The 23,623-nt window shown below is 47.5% G+C and overlaps 1 long non-coding RNA gene across 1 annotated transcript in view; it reads right to left on the reverse strand.

The window, feature by feature from the left end:
• Positions 1–200: 200 nt before the first annotated feature.
• LOC138820502 (uncharacterized) overlaps positions 201–23,623 on the reverse strand; it is a 36,176-nt gene continuing 12,753 nt past the window's right edge. Inside the window, exons 2-4 of the long non-coding RNA XR_011369895.1 lie at positions 21,848–22,043; positions 2,096–2,256; positions 201–1,460 (exon numbers count right to left, since the gene is read on the reverse strand). This is a non-coding gene — a long non-coding RNA (uncharacterized lncRNA). The remainder of the gene's footprint in view (positions 1,461–2,095; positions 2,257–21,847; positions 22,044–23,623) is intronic.

Here is a 23,623-nt window from a genome sequence, read left to right on the forward strand (position 1 = left end):
CTGGCTTCTGACTTTGCCTCCCACCCTCTCTATCATGAGAGAGTATTAATTATTTAATTTATCCTTTAAGGTTTTTCTCTTTGGTGAGAGTTTAACTTCCCAGGTGTCAAAGAATCCTCTTCTTTTATGGCTAAACCAGGAAAATATACTGAATACATCAATAATCAATCAATAAACCAAAATAATGCTAGAACCACATATCTTTTACATAAGATTGCCATTGCATGTCTAGAAACTCTTGAGGTAATACATCTGACTTACAAAAATGTAATATTACTACCTTTTCTATTTTTCTTTCATACACACACATACCCACGTATACATATTGATTTAAAATTCATAATACTTGAAGTTGTAAGAAAAATGTTGAAGTGACTATCAACACAAACTTGTAAGTTTGACAGCATTTTATGATGGATATCAACAGAAAACAAGCATAAGTATAAGAGTATGTACTAGTCATTGCTCTAGTTTAATTTATACAATATTTATCTAGCAAGCTAGAAAATAACATAGTATATTTTCCATATTGAAAATCTTAACATCTACTCTCACCTTTTCAATGCTATTCAGTAATATGATCTATGTTTTATATATAGCCATAGGCTGGAGTTACTACATTCATTGGATGCTGAAATACAGTTCTCACCCTCTTGTCTAAATTGAAGTGAGAGGCTGGGTATCTCATGCACTCTATATAGGAAGTAGTGACAGAAATGACTGCAGTCCTCAGAAATCGATCCTGCTACCTTCTTTCATCCCAAGGAAAAGCTACCTTGATCTTTATGTTGGTAATGAATCATGTCGGCTGCTCTGACATACACAAAATCTGAATGATAAATCTAATCAGCAAGCGATGCCCTGTAAGCTTTCTAGAAAACCCAATATGCTCAACCATAAGAACTCCCACACCAGCTCCCCTGCCACCTAGAGATGACCCTGGCTGGAAAGGAGCCAACTCCTGACCAGAAGAAGAGGCTGCTCAGAAGAAAGGGGTCACCCAGAAGAGACGGAGGAAACAGCACCCAGGGCACAGGAATACAGTTAGCATAAAATAAATGCAAACAAAGGGAAAAAACTTACTAAACATCTAAGAGTAGGGAAGTCAACGGACAGAACGGGCCTCAGCCAGTTTTTATCTTACATGATGAAAATTACATCTTCCAGTGCGTCCCAGTGCGCCAGACCCCCTCAGACTGGCTCTCAAGAGCAATTTGTTAACATTTCAGAAATTTGTGAGATGACTATTAATCAGAGCTGTTATTAAAAATTAAATACATAAATGTGTAATGAATCGCACTAAAATACGGTAATGAATATTCAACACTTCATTGTGATGCCTCTTTCTTATCCACGTGTTGAGGGTGTTTTCAGGTACTGTCTGTCTATGCTGAAAATTCGATCTCATGAGTTCCTGTGCATCTCTTCCCAGTTCATATTTAGTAAGATCAAATTGGTGGCTTGAAATAAGACATAAGCAAAATATTTACATTAAAATAGGAAAACTTCTATAAACCACTGCTTTTCTGTTCCAAAATATTAAATATTTGCCAGCACACTGTCAAACAATCTCCTTGTATCACTCCCAACCCCATTGCTCAGTGTAAACAATCCCCATTGCTCAAGGTAAACAATCCCCCATTGTTCAATGTAAACAATGCCACATTATTTCCCAGACAACAATCTTGCTTTCAGGTTGAATTTGACCATTCTGAATGCAAGGGAAGGATGTGGACACATTTGTGCTAGACTACACCTGATTCAAACCTGATTATGCTACTTGCTGCAAGAAGGACATAATCTCTCCTAGGTTTGAATCTTTAGTTAAAAAAAAAAAACTACATTACTGAGTTGTTTTGATTGGTAAATGAGACAATAAGCACAAAACTACTGTAGATATTAAGTAAATATTAGCTGTTTTTCTAATGCATACCTACATTCAGCAATTCATCACCACTGTGAAAACAGAACCCATGACTCAAAAATCTCCTAATGACCAGACAGCAGAGCAACTTGTTGTATATTTACATTGGATATTAGCATATCAAAGTTCATAGAAGTTCTACACACAAGAAAACTAAGTGAATATACTTACCAGTGTTCCTAAAACTTCTCATATTTTCCTTGGTCTTCCAATTTCAGTTCATTGCTAACCCACACATCTCCACAGTGCTAACAGTGTAAGGGCTAGGGGTGTAGCTCAGTGGTAGAGTACTTGCTTAGCATTTGCAAATACCTGGATTCGATTGCCAGCACCTTGGGGGAAAAGAAAAGAAATTCCATCTAATAGTGTAATAAGTCCTCTCAGTTCTATCTCAGCTGCCTACGTAAATAAAAATTTATTGCTGCTCTATTACCCTGATAATCCCTAAACCAGAGCTTCAGTTCCTCTCTTTTCCAAACAAAATTGTGTAAACTGGTAATTTTTTCTTATCACTTGAAAAGACTGACTTTTGGAAATTCTATTAAGATGAAGCACAACACTAAGATACCTTTAAGACGGTCTGCAGCCAGGCACCAGTGGCTCAAGCCTGTAATCCTAGCTACTCAGGAGGCTGAGATCTGAGGGTCACAGTTCAAAGCCAGTCTGGGCAGCAAAGTCTGTGAGACTCTGACCTCTAATGAACCACCAGGAAACAGGAAGTGGTGCTGTGGCTCAAGTGGTAGAAAGCTCACTTTTAGCTGAAGAGCTGAGGGACAGCGCCCAGGCCCAGAGTTAGAGCCCCACGACTGACAAAAAAAAAAAAAAAAAGAAGAAGATCTGCAACATACTCTAGGCCGTATAGAATTTAAAGGATTACAAATTATTATAAAGCGGTCAGAGGTTAGCTTAAAGCGATAAGAGTTTTTAAATTGTATCTATCAGTAACTCTTCTAAAAACTAATTAGTAAAAAAAATTGAAAGTGATATAATATACTTCAATTAAGGTTTAGTCAAAAGAAATGGTCAAATGTAATCTATCAAAACACAAAGCAAAAATAAATAAGCTTACATTTAATAATATATAATTACTAATAATTGTAGTTACAAATAATTTATTAGCAGAGACTAAAATTTATCACTCAAAGGTGTTGATGAAATCTTTTTCTGAAATCTCTTTAAAATTAAGCCAGGCACCTATGGCTCATGCTTGTAATCCTAACCACTTAGGACACTGGGATCTGAGGATCGCGGTTCAAAGCCAGCATGGGCAGGAAAGTCCATGAGACTCTTATCTCCAATAAACCACTAGAAAACTGGAAGTGGCGCTGTGGCTCAAGCGATAGAGTGCTCGCCTTGAGCTGAAGAGCGCAGGAACAGTGCCCAGGCCCTGAGTTCAAGCCCCACAACCGACCAAAAAGAAGTGCCAGAAGTGGAGCTGTGGCTCAGGTAGTAGAGTGAGTGCTAGGCTTGTGTGAAAAAGCTCAGCAACAGTACCCAGGCCCTGGGTTTGAGCCCTAGCACCAGCATACACACACACACACATACAGACTTTCATGTATCTATAGTATTTCAACACTTTAAAGGAAGAAGGAAGATTAGAAAGCATTATAAAGACTAATCTGGCTGGATGCTGTTGGCTCACACCTGTAATCCTAGCTACTCAGGAGGCTGAGATCTGAGGACTGAAGTTCAAAGCCAGTCTGGCTAGGAAAGTTCTTGAGACTCTTATCTCTAGCTGATTACCCAAAAAATCTGCAAGTGGAGTTGTGGCCTAGCCTTAAGCAAAAAGGCCCTGAGTTCAGTCTGGCACAAATGCTTTTTTTTTGTTTTTCTTTTTGTTTTGTTTTTTTAAAGACTAATCTGGGGCTGGGAAGATGGCTCAGTGGTAGAGCGCTTGCCTTGCATGCATGAGGCCCTGGGTTCGATTCCTCAGTACCACATAAGCAGAAAAAGCCAGAAGTGGCACTGTGGCTCAAGTGGTAGAGCACTCGCTTTGAGCTGAAGAGCTGAGGGACAGAGCCCAGGCCCAGAGTTCAAGACCCATGACCGACCAAAAAAAAAGACTAATCTGTTATACAAAATTTGTCAGTATAGTTCAATATATTCTAAATCCTCATTATTTTTTTTCTGTTCTGGCCTTGTTCTACTGGTTTTCTGTTTTTTCTCCTTCTTTGCTTGCTTCTTTTTTCTTTCTTTTTTTGTGGGGGGGGGGCCCACTGGGTTTGAACCCAAGGTCTCAGAATCTCCCATTTGAGCCATTCTTCCTTTTTGCTTTAGTTAATTTTCAGATAGGGTATCACTTTCTCATTTAGCATGTATAGCCATTATTCCTGACCTAAGAAAGTTCTAGTATAAAAGCAACAGCAGAAAATAAACCACAAAAAAATCTTACAAATACATGCCAGAAGTTATGAACAAGTTAGCAATAAGGTGACCATAAGGTGAAGTAACTGTACCTTCTGACATGTTCTCCATCGATCCCTGACAACTGAGGGGTTGATACCGTGTCTCCCCTAGCTCTAGAATCTAGGACATTTTTGTATTTCAAGATCAGTGAAAGAACTCCATAATAGCTCCTAAATGCTGACATGTGTCTGAAATCACACACACGTATACATGTATATTCATGGATTTATCTTTCTCTTTGAAGGATTATGGGTCCGGAGTATCAATCTTTCCTCACATGACCAGTTTAATTAACTATGTTCCTTACACAAGGCAGTAAGTCACTAAGGAGGAGCAGCTGGCCTCTTCCTGAGGACATTTCCAGTCTTAAGAAAACAACAAGATCATGTGGCATACACTTATTTTATTCTTGTTAGTGGTGTTCAAGATGCAATGTCTGAAGTGGTGCAGACACGTGGCCACTAGAACAAGCACTACACAGAAAGAAGACTGAAATGGAGTAACAGAAACCTTGACTCCTGAAAATACTGTTACTAAGCCACTTAGTAAATCACACTGAACTTTATTTTTTGCTTAAATCAGTAATTTGCACAAATGACATTCTATATGCTATATTAATAGACTGTGAACACTATGAAGATGAGGGATATGTCTTTGTTGGTGATGGTGGTGGTTGTAGGGTTTGAACTCTGGGCCTGGGCGCTGTCCCTCAGCTCTTCAGCTCAAGGCGAGCACTCTACCACTTGAGCCACAGCGCCATTTCCAGTTTTCTGAGTGGTTTATTCGTACATTTCCTGCCCAGGCTGGCTTTGAGCCACGATTCTCAGACCTCAGCCTCCTGAGTAGCTAGGATTTCAGGCATGAGACACCTGCACCAGGCTGGGATATGTCTTTTTATCACTACTATTTCCACAGTATCTGACATGATTTTTACTCTTATTGTTTGCTCAAAAAATAGCAATTGGGGAAAATTAAAGTTGTACTTCATGTAAAATAATGCGTGCTCTCCTTTTCTGTGTATATCTTCTATGTGTGTATGTCCAGTGTTTTGTGCTTATAATAGTTAATACTAGGCTTAAAATCCAGTACTAGCTAGCAATGCTAGTCCATTAGATTAGAGCTCCATTAGAACATTTCAAAATGATGCTGTTATATATAGGCTGAGCATCAAAGATGGCAGAGGTGATAAGGAAAACCTTTACACTATTTTTCTCATTTTTAATGGTTAGTGAACATAAGCTTGATGTTTTGCCTCCAAAGTAGATCATTAAATTCAATTAATCTGCTATTTTAAAAAGAATAAGGAAGGTAGGAATGTCAGAGAAGTTAAAAAATGGCCACCCCTCTCAGAGATGACAGCATACTGGCACATCACACAGCAAGAAGAAAGACACAGGGATAAATATTTGATTTAGTCACCAGCTGGCTTGGATGAGTTGGTGGTACAAATGAATCTTTCTATTGCTAGTACAAGCTGGGTAAGAAGACTTTCCATCAAAATCCTCATTTCAGGTTACGTGAATCCACATGGAGTAGGAACTGTCTATACACACACTGCAGTACAAAACCCAGCAGCACCACTTCCCCACACATATGACCAAGTAACCATGCTCTGTCAGAAATTCAGCATCGCCCTCCACTGTGAAGGAAAAGAAATGCCTTTCCAAGGACCAGTCAATGAAGAATCTTCATTGTCATTTTATAAAATGAAGTTTTGAGTTTTTCACAAACCTCAACAGTTTATGAAATTGCCAGGCACCAGTGGCTCATGCTTAAAATCCTAGCTACTCAGGAGGGTGAGATCTGAGGATCATAATTGGGAGCCAGCCCAGGCGGAAGAGTCTGTGAGACTCTTCTCTCCAGTTATGCACCAAAACCGTGGAAAGTTTAGCTGTGGCTCATGTGGTAGATTACTATCCTTGAGCTAAAAAGCTCAGAGACAGTGTCCAGCCTCTGAATTCAAGCCCCGGGACTGGCACCAAAAACAAAATGTTGATGAAATATTTTCACTCAAAAGGCATTATTAAATGACAATAAAAAGGTGATCTGAGGTGGGCACTGGTGGCTCACACCTGTAATCCTAGCTATTCAGGAGACTGAGATCTAAGGATCACCGTTCAAAGCCAGCCCTGGCCCACAAATCCAAGAGATGTATCTCTGACTGACCAACAAAAAGCCAAAAGTGGAGCTGCGATCCAACAGCTAGAGTGCTGTGTTCTTACCCAGGCTCTGGTGAAGAAATAAAACCCAACCAGAAGGGAAGGAAGCCTGGGTATTTCCACAGCCACGGGCGGATGAATGGATGTCTTCTCGCTTTTGCAGGCATATACCATGCTTCCACACAGGACTAGCACTGTTTTCCTGGCCTTTGCCCCATGACATCAGGACATGGACAATGCTACGGGATGTAAGGTTTTCCTTTCCTGTAGAAAGCTGGATACTTTAAAGGGAAGGAAGAGGAGAACATTTTCTTCCCTTTCCACACCCTTGCACTTCTTGGAAGATACATCATATGAAAAGTGCTTTCATGCTTACGCTCATCTAGCAGCACGGGGCATTTCTTGTGGTCGTTGATTTGTCTTCCTTCCTCATTAATTGGTTTACTCCACCAGGCCGGGAATTTTAACCGATATCTTCCCTTCCTTTCACCCAGCTGGCACCTCTGTCCTCACTGTACAGGTGCTGGATTAATTGTTTCTCGCTCAGAAGGCAGGTTGCAGTCTACTCTGAGCTCAGCACAAGTCTGGTAGCCCCTCAGCCTGTGCATTCTCTTCCTGTGGCTGCTCACAGAGCCTCAGCCTTAGAGCAGCCTCGTTTCCAACTTCAGGCAGAGGGGTATGTGTCAGTCTGCGCCTGGGTGCCTCAGGCAGTCAGCCAAGTCAGACACCTGCCAGTGTGAACAGTGCCCAGCCAAGCTGTGCGGTGCTGGCACGCAGGCACACAAGGAAGAGTGGCTTTCCTTTCATGTGTCTTTGTTTCCTTTTTGGAAGTGGTAAGATCATTCATCCTCACTAGGTTTTAATACAAGTTTAAAAGTAGTAAAATAGCTGAGAAATTCGTGTTTCGTGTTGACTTCACACCCAGGGCTCCATCCACTCCTTGAGCACACACAACAATCCAAAACACGAAGGAAATTCCTAACCCTTGTGCAGGGAAGGCATAAAAACCACCATATCTCTTAAGAGCATACTGTCTTCCATCCTGTTTCTCTTGGAGGGGATTGCAGATCTACTTGAGCCATTAGAATAATTGCCTTTGCCACCGTGATAGGTGCCTTGCAGCTCTGTCTTACCACTTGGAAGGGATCTTGGCATCCTCAGTGCAAAAATCCTTGTGGTTTCATGTAGAGCTCAGAGAGCTGGATCAATTTAAAAGTGACAACCAGGCAAGGAAAAATAAAAATGCTTTCTATAGAATTTTAATAAGCCTAGGCTAACCAGCCAAACTGCAGAAAAATGACAATGATGAATACACCATGAAATTAATATATAATATTTTTCTAACTCATCTTTGCTATAAATTGAACTGCAGTTAAGATTTACTTTTTTCCCCAATTATAGGAGAAAAAAAACAGTAATAGCTAAAAGACAAAAAATATTTAACATTAAAATTCACTGACTAGATCCAAATTCACTATTGATTAATATCAGTTAAGAAGGAACCATGATGTATAATGTAGCCCAAATATGCAAAAAAATTCACTTAAGGGCTGGGAAGGTGGCTCAGTGGTAGAGCCTTGCATGCCTGAGGCCCTGGGTTCGATTCCCCAGCACCATATAAGCAAAAAGAAAAAAGCCGGAAGTAGCACTGTAGCTCAAGTGGTAGAGTGCTAGCCTTGAGCTGAAGAGCTGAGGGACAGCACCCAGGCCCAGAGTTCAGGCCCCACGACCAGACCCCCCAAAAAAGTCACTTAAAATGGGAAATGTCACCCATTTGTTTATTCTGAGTTCATGGAAAGCACAGATGCTGGATTAAATGATTAGATAGTAATGTCTGAAGCAAAACCTGTTGTTTTCCAAGAGTAGTACAATGAAAACTAATGATTTCAGCATTCCTAGCAGTTAATTTGACTGCAAATCTATAAGAATGTATCTCAACTCCTCCAAAGTGATTTTAATATTTGCTGAAAATAATATAATAAAAGAAGTTTGTGATCTCACGGCCAATCTAGGCTTGCCTCAAACAGCAACCATCATAATAAGTAGAGAAATATTAGCCAAAACCATCTGAGTGCTGAAAGCAACACAAGAATGTGGGGTGTGGTGGGGCCAGGCCTGGGGAGCAGGGCCTCTGCCTCCCCATTTCTCCCTCTCACGCTGTGACTTCATGGAATGAAAAGAACCAAGGCGTTCTCTGCAACACGTGCAGCAGAACAAGTTGCAATAGTTGGGACCACAAATTCCTCCAACCGCCAAGGGTGCTGCCCGGCTGTTATTACCACCCCTTTCTCCATTCTGACCCTGTGCATTCAGTTCTGGTGCTTGCCTTGGAGTGCCTGGCTTTACCCAGTGGAAAAACCTATCACCACGCCATTCCAGCCATCGCTTGTCATTTTACCTAGCAATAGAATTTTCCTGCCAGCTAGGAGCTGAACAATGTCTCCCTTCACTCCCCTCAGGTATTAGACACTCCCAGATAGGATGAACAAAACTAAAGTGGAAGAGGTTTGAGAATTTCCTGGCATCTGTTTGAGCTGAATCACTGAACTGGATTCCAATTACCCGGAAGATTATTGTCCATTTTGGAAGGAAAACATCCAGAGTTCATGCGTGGCCCCAGCTACAAGGAAACAGCAGAGGCAGATCTGAATTTGTCCGAGGGGAGAGCACCAGCTGAATTCTTGACATTTACATTTTTGGCCTTGGCAGAACTAATCAGCATCCACAATCTGTTTTGGTAAGTCCACTCTTGCTTTTGCTTTTCTTTCAAAAAACAAGACACACGGAAGCCCAGAATGCAAGAACAGAATGTGCAGTAGATTTCTGAAGAATCCTGACAGGTATTTTACATGAAGCTTGCCTTTTACCTTGTTTCCCCAGTGATCAGTGACAAAACCCAGTTTAATGTATCATGCGAGTAGGGTCACAGTCTGGTTATGCAAGAAAAATGTCTCTAATGAAGATATCGGGTTTATCTGAGAACCCAACCTTCACTGCCAATAACCCTGGAGCTCCAAATATCCATCAGTTGAATCTGTGTGTGAAATGCTTTGCGAAGGCAAATTCTATTCAAGTGACAATCTGTGCACTGGCAACAGGGGAACTGCACGGGGGAGAATCAAAGGATATCTACTTATTGGCTAAGCACACTTAATTAAAGCGAAGCTCTTAGACTAAGCAAGGAGTACTGGAATCTCAGTCCAGGTATCTCAAGTGAACCAGGTGCTTGCTTATAAATAATTGAAATGCTATTTTGTCACTTGAATGCTGTGTTATTGGCCTTAAATAAGAAAACAAAAATCTATCAAGTACCAGCTTCCGCTATGCTGCTGAAATTTAATGAAGCAGCCCAGGAAAGCCTACAAAACCTAAACGGTCACTTGCATTTAAATTATTTTACACTGTCCTGATAGAAATTAAGTCATGATTTCTAGGAATATGCTTAAGAAACTGTTGAAAACTAAAAGGAATAATATCCCACAGAACAAACTAAAGTATTAAAAGATTTAAAGAAGAAAAAATAGCAGTTTATATACTTTCAAGTTTAATTTCTACTTAAGTACAACCATATAGGCAATCATACATTCCAACTGCAAAACCTAATGTTTCTTGTTTATAAAGCACTTGGTCCACTTTTGATTGTGACTATGCATTAGGTGACTGATCAGAAATTCACCAACCAAAGCGAGGCATCAGTAGCTGGCACCAGCAACCCTGGTTCAAAGCCACCCCGGACCCTCACCATCCTAAGGCACACGGGGCTGAGGCCGGAACGGTTAGGGTTCTCATGTTCACTTCATGCTGGACCAGTCATGTTCAGCATTTAATCAGGGACCATATGTTCATAGTGCAAGGGAATTTACTCAGCCGAACTGTGGGAGTGCACAAACCTTGATGAAGTACTCTATGAGCATGTATAAAAACAACAATAAAACCTATGGAATTTTTTAGAAGGGAGAGTGATAGAAAATGAATTTAATCTGGGGTAAATTGTAAGCAAATGTGGAGTGTTAAAAAAAAACTCCCTTGCTCAACTAATAGATTCTAATACAATTTTAAGTATTAGGAAAAATGTTTAAATTTAAGTTACTCAACATAGCAGAAAAAGTGTGTAAAGATCCAGATGATGAGTCATATGACAAGAACATGTATGTCTGACACGTAATTGATCCACACTTGACAAGTTCTTCAATCAACTAGTGTAAAAACAGAATTGACACGAGTTGCAGATCTATAGCTAACAGTAATGTGAGGCTACATGTTTTCCAGAGTAGAAGATCACTAGACCTTCCTCTCGCAGGGCACCATCATCCTTCCTCTGGATGACTTTAAATCCACCTAAATGAGTTGGTCCTCCTAATTCCACACTTGATCTTCATCCCTGTCTTCACAGAGCATTCAAACAGTTGTGCTTTCAATCATGTGAATTAATGGAACCTGGTGTGCAGTCATCTCTGTGGTGTGCAGAATTAGATTGTGCTGTAGGTATGTGCTCAGAGCTAGTATTATCATACAGCAGCTCCATTTTTAGATTTTCATAGTGACTACCAATTTACATTACCATCAGCAGTAGAAGACGGATCCTTTTGCCTAGATTGTTTGAGCATTTCTTGGTTTGTGTGTGTTCTTAATTGCCATTCCAACTAAGATGGAATCAACACAGTTGTTATTTGCGTTTCCTTTGTTGCTAGAAGTTGAACATTTCTTCGTGCATGTACTGACCCTTTGTACTACAGTTTTTGAAACTGTCTGCACCATTTCTCTGCTCGCAGCCTTGTAGTGATGGACACCAGCAGTGAGGTCCACCAGGCCTTCACTGGCCACATGACACTGCCCTCTCTGACACTTTAAATGTGTCTTCTACCACTCCACTGAAGCTATGCTGGCTTCACAGAAGATCCCAGAACACATAAGCACACTGCCACAGCATTTGCTAATGAATTTGACTTTTCTACTCCTGTAGTCCAGAAAAAATCCAATCCCTAGCCACTGACATAGCACACTCCTTCATTTCCACCCGTTCTTTGCTTAAATGCCACCTACCAAGAGAAGTCAAGAGATGTCAAGGTCATTATGGATAATACCCCAACATTCCCAGCATATTCCATTCACCCAAAACACTGAATGTTGCTATCTGCACTTTTTTTTTGCCAGTCCTGGAGCTTGAACTCGGGGCCTGGGCACTGTCCCTGAACTTCTTTTGGTCAAGGCTAGTGCTCTACTACTTAAGCCATAGCGCCACTTCTGGCTTTTTCTGTGTATGTGGTACTGAGGAATCGAACCCAGGCTTCATGCGTGCTAGGCAAGCACGCTACCACTGAGCCACCTTCCTGGCCCCTGCATTCTTCTTTTTGCTTATCTTCTGTCTCATACCATTTTGCACAATTGTATTGGTATTATTCTAAAAATATATGTATTTTTAAAACTTAAGCTGTCTTAAAACGTTGAAAGGGTATGTTTATAGTCTTTGGGGATCCAGTTTTTATTCAACTTATTAAGATTTATCTATATTGTTGTATATTTTATAGTTTTATCAAACTGCTTGAGGTATTATTTTATGAATATACAGTACAGTCTTTATACCTTTGTTCTGACTTACGCTTTGCTGATTTTCACATTTGCTACTAGATTAGAGCTACAGAAGACATTAATGTATCTGTCTTCTACTCCACATGTACAAGAGTCTCCCTTAACCGAACTACCATTTTTGTCCTACATTTTCCCATTACTTTTCTACCTTCACCGGAAGCTGTCCGGGATTCCTCATACCACATTTGTAAGGCCGCCGATGGCTGCTTTTCACTATTTCTCTCTTCTCCCCTCAGTGCCAAAACTTTAGACATTTACTTCATTCCCACTGTCAACAGTTTGGGTGGGCATGACAATAAAATGAATGAAAAGAAACCCTTAGCACAGTGATTGCTTCAGGGGCAGACATAAGCGGTGCAGAGATCACGCTAGGACTGGAGCCTCGGCTTCCTCCCTCCCCACCCCCCCCCCCCACACACTGCTCCTCCTAAAGAACTTTTACACTAAAACTGGTGTCAAATATCACAGTTTATCATTGGCCACCCAGCTACCAGTATAGAAGATAAAAATAGGTGTTTGTATCCTGAAAATGTTCTCTTTCAGCAGTTTCCCTTCCTATACGATGTAGGAAGGGAAAAGCTTGTATGTGATTCTTAAACTACCTGGTTGTTCTAGCCATGTCTTTGGAAGGCAGAGTAAATGAAGCTAGTGCCCAACTGATCTGAAGAATTCTATCAGAGCATTTCATCTACATCTCAATTATTTTGTGGCAACTGTGAGGCGTTTTGTTTCTAGCTTCTGTTGTATGGAGTTACACACTGTATGTAATGTTACACGAATAATTCTCAAGATGAAAACTAGCCTCATAATTTGTTCATCAGAGTCACTCTATTCTTTTATAAATATCTATATTTTAAATGAACAAAATTATTAAAGGTGAAATGATTATGTCTCAAGAAGTTCACTTGGTTACATGTAAATTTCCACCGTAGCCAGGTGCTGGTGGCTCACACCTGTAATCCTAGCTACTCAGGAGGCTGAGATCTGAGGATCTCAGTTCAAAGCCAGCCCTGGCTGGAAAGTCCATGGGACTCGTATCTCCGATAAACCACTAGAAAACCAGAAGTAGCGCTGTAGCTCAAGTGGTAGAGTGCTCGCCTTGAGCTGAAGAGCTGAGGGACAGTGCCCAGGCCCAGAGTTCAAGCCCCACGACCGACAAAAAAAAAAAAAAGCTACCGTAAAGAGATATCTGTAATAATTAACAAAATTAACATGTACTAATTAACAAAAATTAACATGTACTAACCTTCCTGTTTTAATGAGTATTTTGTGTAACTTCATACAACCCCTAAACTGCCTGTGAAATATGAATTATTTTCACACTTTTTCTAGCTGAAAAAATAAAAGGTAAATAGAGAAGATCAGTTGCTTTGGTCATATGTATCTAAAAACAGAGGAGAGAAATCCAAACCTGGGGAATGGGCTCCAAATTCTTTGTTCAGAAGCTACACATCTCTCATTGTGCTGACACACGGATCCTTTCTACCAACCACGATTTTTAACTCAAGTTGCAAACATGCTAACGCATTACAGAGAAACTCAGAACTTTAGAGATGAAAAAATCCTTGCACATCTCGTGGAGGCTGACATGAAAAGGTTACAACAAAGAGAAAATAGAAGCTAGGTCTCATGATTTTCCTGGTTCTCAGAACAGAGTCCAGCCATCCTTCCCCAGTGCCCTTCACTTAGAGACAAAGCCAAAGCCAAGGTTCACTTAGAACTATCCTTTTATTACCAACAAAGTATTAACTATGAATATTCTAGAATACTTTACAGACAGCAAACTCTACACATTTTAGTGACTTTTAAAAAGAAAAACAACTATTAAAATTGCTTTTTCTAAGCACTGGGATTTCTGGGAACTTTTCCATTCATTGGAAACTTTCTTTCCAACTTTTTTTAAAAAAGAAAATGATATATTTCCCATGGGAATCTACTATTTATGTGAATGTTTTTAAGTCTGAAGAAATACAAACAAAGGTCTAAAGAATGGCTATTGCAGGTTTGTGGGAGGATAGAAGAGGGGCAGGAAAGAAGAGAGAGACTCGGTGCTTGGTGATGGAGCAGATTTCTACCTTGATTGAAATGCTCTGGTGTATTTTAGGACTACGTATTGAATTTGTATACTGGTGACATGGCTCTAAAAAGTAAAAAAAAAAAAAAAAATGAAAATGAGGAAATAAAATAAGATTTCCAAAAGGACTCGACCTGAGTGGGTTCTCTGTCCTAACACCTCTCCAGACTGTTACGCAGGCACATGAAGCTCCCGATATCAGAATTTCATCCTACCTGTGTTTAACTCTGACGGTGAGCGCCCAGATCCGCCTTCCCTTCGGGCTTTCGCACAGAAACTGCTAACAATAGAAACTGTTTGGGGTTAGGCCACAGACCCACCACAATGCTCAATGCCACGGGCACGCAGTGCGGCCTGGAAACGCCTGTTGGCAGGTATCACGTGAGCCATGGGGAAGCTGCTAATTCTGGAGATGAAGTGGCAGCTGCCCGGCCTTGGAGTGGACATTCATCTAGGGTACACAATTCCCTGCCTCTCAAGTGCCTGCAGCCCATGGTGGATAACGACGCTGTGGAAGCAGTTCCCAATGGCTGATTTACTCGTTACTTTTTTATTAGTTCCTGAGACAATGACATTTTGGAAGAAGAGAAAATTTTTTAAAGCATCCATAAACTATGTTGTTTAGCAAAATTAATATTCTGTCAACCCTAATGTCATAAAAGGGTGATTGAAATGCATGTCAATATCACAGTAATTATTAATGTTTTTACTTCCCTCCTGAAAGGTTTTCACTTTCAAATAGAACAGTTTGTGTCTGCAATTGTGATATGGGGGACAATCTTGGGAAGCAGCTGCCCAAAGAAGAGAAAATTCAGGAAAACGAGAATTGTTCTCCAAAAATTCTCAATATGGAGAGAAATACTATAGATTTTAAGAGACCTTTTATGTCAGGATTTCTTGAACTAGATATCCTTAAAGAAAGAAATGCTATAGGAACAATGTGGAAATCAGTATAATAAAGAAATACTTTTCAACTGAAAAAGTATAGGTCTCAGCTATACATGCTATTACGTATGAAGGCAGTGAACCTTAATCCACACGAGAACACGATTCTTCTCTTTCTGCAACACACTGTTTACAGCAGTCAAACCTGTTACCCTCAATAAGCTACTGAGCTCTTTTTTCTTGGAATGAGTCAACGTTTTAAGCAGAAACAGTCATCAGAATGGGACTACCTTAGCTGTTTAGCTCAAGACATCTCTAGGAAAGACACCAGGCCTAGCTAGGTGGTCTGTGCCACCAGCAGTTTTTGTCCTCTACAGTATTAACCATGTTTCCGTTTTGCAGTGACTTAGAAATGTATTTACTTCACTTTAGAAAGCAATGTCTATTGAGTACAGGAGGAAATAGCTTACTTGAAAAGGAAAGGAAGATCAATTAGTATGTGGCTACCAATGAATTGCTCAGGATTTAGTTTTAAAAAGTCATTAATGCTCCTTTATCACATATTTTAAAGGAGCCTTCCGACCGATGCAGCAGGGCACCCTCTGTGGGACGGAGACACGAAGTGCACTGGCCTCCCACCTCCATTCACAAGAAACACCCTCCCTGGGCACCTGCACTACGCCCCACACGGTCCTCTGAGGGTAATAAAGGAAATGCAACGGTTAAACTTGTGAGTTTCCCCAATGCAGCCTGCTATGAATAAGGTTTTTGTATCAAATATGTATACATATATAATGGTGAGTTTGAATTCCATTTTAAACTACATTAATCACTGTGACATAATATAGGGTGAATAGGGTTAGGAAACAATGTCTCGGGAAATCACTGAGAATAGTCTATTCTTTCTATATTTTAACTTCCTCTAATATCAAGCTGCTGAAATAGCAGGCATCAAATGGTCTCAAAACTTATAGGGCAGGGGGCTGGGAAGGTGGCTCAGTGGTAGAGCGCTTGCCTTGCATGTATGAGGCCCTGGGTTTAATTCCTCAGCACCATATAAGCAGAAAAAGCCCGAAGTGGTGCTGTGGCTCAAGTGGTAGAGCACTCGCCTTGAGCTGAAGAGCTGAGGGACAGCGCCCAGGCCCAGAGTTCAAGCCTCAGGACAAAAAAAAAAAAAAAAAAAACAACCTTATAGGGCACTAAACAAATAAAAGTCACAGGCTTAAAAATTAAATCTAAACACTAGTCTCTGAATATGTAAAAATTAAATGATCACTTTAAAATGATCTCTTCAACACGGTTAGTAATATTTAATATTCTACATTAAACTACAAAGCATTGTTTTTTTTTCTTAAGTAATTTTGAAACCAATGTATTCAAAGTAAAGTTCAGTATATGGTAACAAAATTAAACTACTAAATAATATAACACCCTGTTCAAAGACTCTCCCCTATTATGGTCTGTTGCTAAAACCTCAACTGTCATTGCAAGTGGAGGAAAAGTGGACACTACATCATCATCATCAAGTGAGAGCCCAGGGCTTGGCTGGGCTCAGTGCGCCTATGGAAGCCCAGGCACAAGAAGGTCCTCTTCAGAGGCGTCCCCGGAGGGAGTATCCTGCCCAGGCTGGCTTCAAACCTCGGTCCTCTGAATTCAGTCTCCGGATTACAGGCCTGAGCCACCAGCACCCTGCTATGAGCTGAGACATTTAAGTACTGGAACTTTTGGAGATGGCCAACAAAAAGCTAGCAAAAAGTGCAAGGGCAACGTGCAAGGGAGGTCAGGCCCTTGTGCGTCTCTGTCTGCACTGCTGACCCCTGCTGACCCCCACGCCGAGCCTGTCCTGCACATGGCACGGAGGTGTGGACGGAGCCACCGGTGTGAGCAGAGGGTCCCTGTGACCGATTTTAACGTGGCATTTCTGTCGCATGCCATGCAGTTTGAAGTCTGGATGTAAGTGTTGGTATTGGGAAAAACAACACGCTCGTGTGCCTGTCCACCTTTGAGATGGTGCTCGAGAAGAGAACCTGCCGGACACCGCCAAGTGTGGGCAGCTCGGCCAAGGGCGGCATACGCCATCTGCAGCGGGACATCTACAGTGTGCCAAGCCTTAGAAATAGCGGCCGAGTCAGGGAGCACAGGCGTGCAACTGAGTCAGGCCAGATCCGCCACCAGCGAGCGCCATCATGAAGCAGAGGACGAGGAGCACGCGCACACGCACAGTCCCGCCCTACAGGATTGGTCAGGCTTGGGGAACTCCGAACCCTTTAACGCACTTCGGAACTTACTTCCATCCTTGGAAAAGTAACTTCTGCCACAGACAGCTGCGCGTGCCGGGCCGGCCTGGGGCCTCACCGCGCGCCCCTGAGGGATTCTTTATTCTCGGGTCCTGGTTTGATGCCGGGTGGTGCGGACTGGGGCGGAAGCCTGACTGAGAGCAATTCCTTCATCACTAACACATGAAAGCATGTTATTCCTATTACCTGTTGCACTGCTAGTGCGTGCACGCGCCGGCCTCTGGTGGGGTTGGAACTCGGGGAGGTCTGGGCGCTGTCCGTTGGCAAGGGATGTCCAGGAGCACCCCCCCCAGCACCCCCGCAGAGGAGTCCGAGCCCCAGTACAAAGCTGTGAGAGAGGGGGGAGACAGGGGTCCGCGGGGGGACAGGGGTCCGCGGGGGGGGGGCAGGGGTCCGCGGGGGGGGGGGTCCGCGGGTCCGCGGGGGGGGGGGGGGTATAGCGTTCTGCCGCCGCGGCCGCCTGAGGGAGACAGCGAACGTGCGGCAGGCGGCGCCCGGCGCCTTCGGGGGAGCCCCAGACCACCCCGCCGCCTACCCAGGGCCTCAGAAACAGCCGCGGACCCGGCACGCGCGCGGCCGGGGACGCACTCGCTGCACACTCGCCGCGCACACACATGCACACGCATGCACACTCGCCGCACACATGAGCACACGCGCGCACACACATGCACACTCGCCGCGCACATGAGCACACGAGAGCACGGAGCACTCGCCGAGCACATGAGCACCCGCGAACACGGAGCACTCGCCGCACCGCGCACCTTCCCCCGCGGCTGGGCACCGAGTGGGAACCCGGCACGCGCGCGGCCCGGGGCGCACTCGGGAGCAAGTTCTGGACCCGCCGGGGGCGGGAAGCCCGGGCCAGGCCGGGCGACCTCCGATCCCCGCCCCGGCCCTCGCGCCCTGGTCCCCTCCCCTCCACGGCCCGCGCGCCCGGCCCCCTCCCCGCCCCGCGCGCCCCGACCCCCCCCCCCAGCCCCGGCCCGCGCGCCCGGCCTGTGAGCCCCGGCCCCCTCCCCTCTCCGGCCCGCGCGCCCGGCCCCCTCCCCTCTCCGGCCCGCGCGCCCGGCCCCCTCCCCTCCCCGGCCCGCGCGCCCCGGTCCCCTCCCCGGCTCCCTCACCTCGCCGCCGACCACGCACCAGTTGATTTCTTCTGATTAAAAACAAGACAGCGTGCCAACTCTTTCAAGAGTCCCGGGACTCCGGAGTCCGACTTCGGGGCTACGTCCGCCCTGCGTTCTCCGGCCCCGCAGTCCCGCGTCCCCGCCCCGCGCTCACCAACTTGAGCTCCCGGGCCACGTCCTTCAGGTCGCCCAGGACCAGCTCCAGGTCCTCCACGATGCCCCTGATCTGCTGCTTCACCCGCGCCCCGGGGGCCACGGCGGCCGGGGTCGGGGGCCCCGCGCCCGCGGCTGACACCCCGGGCGCCCGGGCCGCTCAGGGCCGGCGGGCGGGCGGAGGCTGCGGCGGGCGGCCGCCCGCACCCCGGGTTCCCCGCATCTCGGGCGCTCGCGGGCCGCGGCGGGAGGCGCCGGGCCCGGCCGCCGCCCCGGGGCGCTGCCGTCTATTAGGGCACCGGAGCCCCCGCCCCGCCGCCCGCTCTCCCCGAGGTGCGCGGGGTGCGGGAGGGGCGCCGGCGGTCGGGGACGGTCCCCGGGAACGTCCCGCACGGGTCCCTCCCGGAACACCCGGGTATCGCCCACGGGAGTCCGGCCCGCCCCGGCCCCGCCCCGCGAGCTGGAGCGACCTTCATCCCGGCCCTGGGTCTTCCCGCGGCCCGGGCGTCACGGGTCCCGCGGCGACCCCACCCTCGCGGGGCCAGGGGACGACTGCGGACTGCCCCCGGACGCCGCCCGGATACCCGCGTCCTAGGGAGGGCGGGCTCTGCGGCCAGCTCACGCGAACCCCGAGCGCCTCCCCGCAGCGGCCCCGCGCCGGGCCCCGAGCGCCTCCCCGCAGCTGCCCCGCGCCGAGCGCCTCCCCGCCCCCGGCCCCGCGCCCAGCACTGAGCTCCTCCCCGCCCGCGCCCGCGGCCCCGCGCTCAGCACCGAGCGCCTCTCCGCCCGCGGGCCCGCGCTCAGCACCGAGCGCCTCCCCGCCCCCGGCCCCGCGCCCAGCACTGAGCTCCTCCCCGCCCGCGCCCGCGGCCCGCGCTCAGCACCGAGCGCCTCTCCGCCCGCGGGCCCGCGCTCAGCACCGAGCGCCTCCCCGCCCCCGGCCCCGCGCCCAGCACTGAGCTCCTCCCCGCCCGCGCCCGCGGCCCGCGCCGAGCGCCTCCCCGCCCGCGGCCCCGCGCCCAGCACTGAGCTCCTCCCCGCCCGCGCCCGCGGCACCGAGCGCCTCCCCGCCCACGGCCCCGCGCTGAGCGCCCGGCACCGAGCGCCTCCCCGCCCGCGCCCGCGGCCCCGCGCCCGCCACCGAGCGCCTCCCCGCCCGCGCCTGCGGCCCTGCGCCAAGCCCTGCCTTTCCCGCCATCCGTTTGTTGAGTCTCACTTGGAGCAGGCTCGGGGCTCGCGGGATCCTCCTGGGGGAGCTAAGTGAAGAGGTCAGCAGGGGTCACCATGACCCCGAGGGAGGTCAGCGGGGAGTCACCATTACTCCGGAGGGGAGGTCAGCAGGGGTCGCCTGGACCCGGGAAGGTCAGAGAGGGGTCACTGTGACCAGGAGGGAGGTCAGCAGGGGTCACCATTACCCGGAGGGAGAGGTCAGCAGGGGTCACCGAGACCCCGAGGGAGGTCAGCAGAGGGCCCTGGCCTGCACTGCTCCTTAGCTTGGGTTCTTTTTTCCTGGTATGTGTGTGCAAAAAGTGTCCAGTGCCTGCGCTGGGGCCGGGCGCTATCCCACGCTCTTCCGCCCCCGGCTGGCGCCCCACCACCCCACGGGGCTGAGGCGGGACTTTCCCGCGGGGCAGGCTTTAAACCCGAACCCCAGCTTCCGCGGGGCGGGGGCGGGGCGGGGCCAGGGGCTGAGGCGGGACTTTTCCGAGGGGCAGGCTTTGAACCCCAACCCCAGCCTCCGAGGGGCGGGGCCAGGGGCGGGGGGTGGGGCCAGGGGCAGGGGCCGGGCACTGTAACGGCCTTGGCCGGCCCGCCTTGACCTGGGGACCTGCGCTGCCCAGGCAGTCCGGGCACCGGGCCGTGACCCCGTGCAGCAGCCTGAAAGTGGCCGGGCCATCTGCTCCCAGGGCTTTGTCCACGTACTCGCAATAGTGACCCGGCTGGAGGAGGACGGCACGGAGGACGCCGGGAAATCCATGGCAACAGGGCCAGGACAGACTGCCGCCCCTGCCCCCGTGCTCCACAGGACAGACTGCCCCTCCACCCCCCCCACCGTGCTCCACAGGACAGACTGCCCCTCCACCCCCCCCACCGTGCTCCACAGGACAGACTGCCCCTCCATCCCCCCGTGCTCCACAGGACAGACTGCTCCTCCACCCCCCTCCCAACCGTGCTCCACAGGACAGACTGCCCCTCCATCCCCCCGTGCTCCACAGGACAGACTGCTCCTCCACCCCCACCCCCCCCATGCTCCACAGGACAGACTGCTCCTCCACCCCCCCTGTTCCACAGGACAGACTGCTCCTCCACCCCCCCCCCGTGCTCCACAGGACAGACTGCCCCTCCACCCCCCCTGCTCCACAGGACAGACTGCTCCTCCACCCCCCCCCCCGTGCTCCACAGGACAGACTGCTCCTCCACCCCCCACCCCCCCATGCTCCACAGGACAGACTGCTCCTCCACCCCCCCTGTTCCACAGGACAGACTGCTCCTCCACGCCCCTCCCCCGTGCTCCACAGGACAGACTGCTCCTCCACCCCCCCTGCTCCACAGGACAGACTGCTCCTTCACCCCCCCTGCTCCACAGGACAGACTGCTCCTTCACCCACCGTGCTTCACAGGCAGACTGCTCCTCCACCCCCGTACTCCCACAGGACAGACTGCCCCTCCACCCCCCCCCCCGTGCTCCACAGGACAGACTGCTCCTCCATCCCCCCCCCCCCCGTGCTCCACAGGACAGACTGCCCCTCCATCCCCCCGTGCTCCACAGGACAGACTGCTCCTCCATCCCCCCCCCCGTGCTCCACAGGACAGACTGCCCCTCCACCCCCCCCCCCCCGTGCTCCACAGGACAGACTGCTCCTCCATCCCCCCCCCCGTGCTCCACAGGACAGACTGCTCCTCCATCCCCCCCCCCGTGCTCCACAGGACAGACTGCCCCTCCACCCCCCCCCACCGTGCTCCACAGGACAGACTGCCCCTCCATCCCCCCGTGCTCCACAGGACAGACTGCTCCTCCATCCCCCCCCCCCCCGTACTCCACAGGACAGACCGCCCCTCCACCCCCCCCCCACCGTGCTCCACAGGACAGACTGCCCCTCCATCCCCCCGTGCTCCACAGGACAGACTGCTCCTCCACCCACCGTGCTCCACAGGACAGACTGCCCCTCCACTCCGGTGGCTGCTAACTGGGGACTTGGGGGTGGAACCAGGTCAGGGGCGTCTGCTGTACTCACGTTTATTTGAACCTCTCTTCTTCACCAGCGTTCCCACGAAGAGGAGGACGCCGCAGCAGCTCCAGAACTGGCCCCGGCTCTGATAGACCGCAAAGCCAGGAACCTTAAGGATTCCAGCCAAGAAACTGAACTCCTGTCGGTCATGTAACTGCAACTGGAATATTCTCTGCTCTTTCTTGGTCTTGTTTTTTCCTATCTGTAATAAAAGACATTTCATTCAACTATTTTCTTCCTGCAGTATGCTACATATATCACTCACTTCATGATCTTTCATTAAAGTGGAGCAAACCAGATGGTATCTGAATAACCAAATTCAGATCATTTTTGTGTCTCAAAGAAAGGTAAATAAACAATTATTGGTAATTTTGCCTTTTCTCTGGGTGCGTCTCACCATAACCACTGGAGATGTGACTTCACACTTCTTTCAATAGTTAGGACACCTCTTACTTACCCTGGTAAAATTGCCTTTCTTTTAGAGAGACAGTAGATGCACTGAAAGCCCCTGAACTCATAGACAAGACCGTGTTTACTTCATAATAGTAACAATTTCACATTTAGTCCCTTAACAGTGAAATGTTCTGTCTGACCTATTACTTGGGTCAGACGATGAGTGAACGTGTCAGATCAAGAGTTTGAATCTGGTCTCCTAAAAACTGGTGTCTTTGTAAGTCACTTACCTGACCAGTGCATATAAAGTCCCTGATACTTTGGGGACATATCTTTCACTTTTTTCTGTTAATTCAGAGTTCATCCATATTTTAGTGTACATTGGTTTGTCAGTTTGTCATTCTTTTTTATTTCAAAATAAAATTCATTGTATGAAAAAAAAACCCTATTTCTTGGGTCATAAAGTAAATGGTAGAAGAAAACCACCAGATCTTTTAGGATCACATGTTATCATATTCCAAAAGCTACCCATGTTGCCTGGTAATGTAAAAGTAAACACTGGACCATCTTACACTTGGTATTTTTAGGAGCCTTGCATGGTCTGCATGCCAGAAATGATTTATTCTCATTGTCTGTGGGTAAGATCTACATTGCTCAACAATGAAGATATGTTTTCCCATATGCCATGCCAGTAACATCTTTTCAGCAAGCATAGATTTAATGCTAGCTTTAAAAGACATATTGAAAGACATATTGTTTTCTACCTTGTAAAAAAATTATGCCAAGGAAGCATTTCCACTAGAATGATTCTGCTATTGGTCACAAGCTTCATCCTATTGTATCTTATTGCATACTATTGGTCACAGGCTGGCTCATACAGAAATCAGTCTGCAGGGGCTGGGAAGGCGGCTCAGTGGTAGAGCACTTGCCTTGCATGCATGAGGTCATGGGTTCGATTCCTCAGCACCACCTAAGCAGAAAAGCCAGAAGTGGCGCGCGCTGTGTGGCTCAAGTGGTAGAGCACTTGCCTTGAGCTGAAGAGCTGAGGGACAGCGCTCAGGCCCAGAGTTGAGGCCCCACCACCAAAAAAAAAAAAAAAATCATTCTACAATTATAGTAGGTATTTGTAACTCTACTAGTTCTTTTGGGGGGGGACGTTGCGGGGGGTCCGGTTGTGGGGCTTTAACTCTGGGCCTGGGTGCTGTCCTTCAGCTCTTCAGCTCAAGGCTAGCGCTCTACCACTTGAGCCACAGCACCACTTCCGGGTTTTTCTTTTCTGCTTATGTGATACTGAGGAATCGAACCCAGGGCCTCATGCAGGCAAAGCAAGCGCTCTACCACTGAGCCACCTTCATAGCCCTCTACTAATTCTTTTCCTTCATTTTTCCC

Source organism: Dipodomys merriami, unplaced genomic scaffold (assembly GCF_024711535.1).
Source record: "Dipodomys merriami isolate MVZ:Mamm:240054 unplaced genomic scaffold, mDipMer1.0.p SCAF_89, whole genome shotgun sequence".
In the NCBI taxonomy this organism is placed as follows: domain Eukaryota; kingdom Metazoa; phylum Chordata; class Mammalia; order Rodentia; family Heteromyidae; genus Dipodomys; species Dipodomys merriami.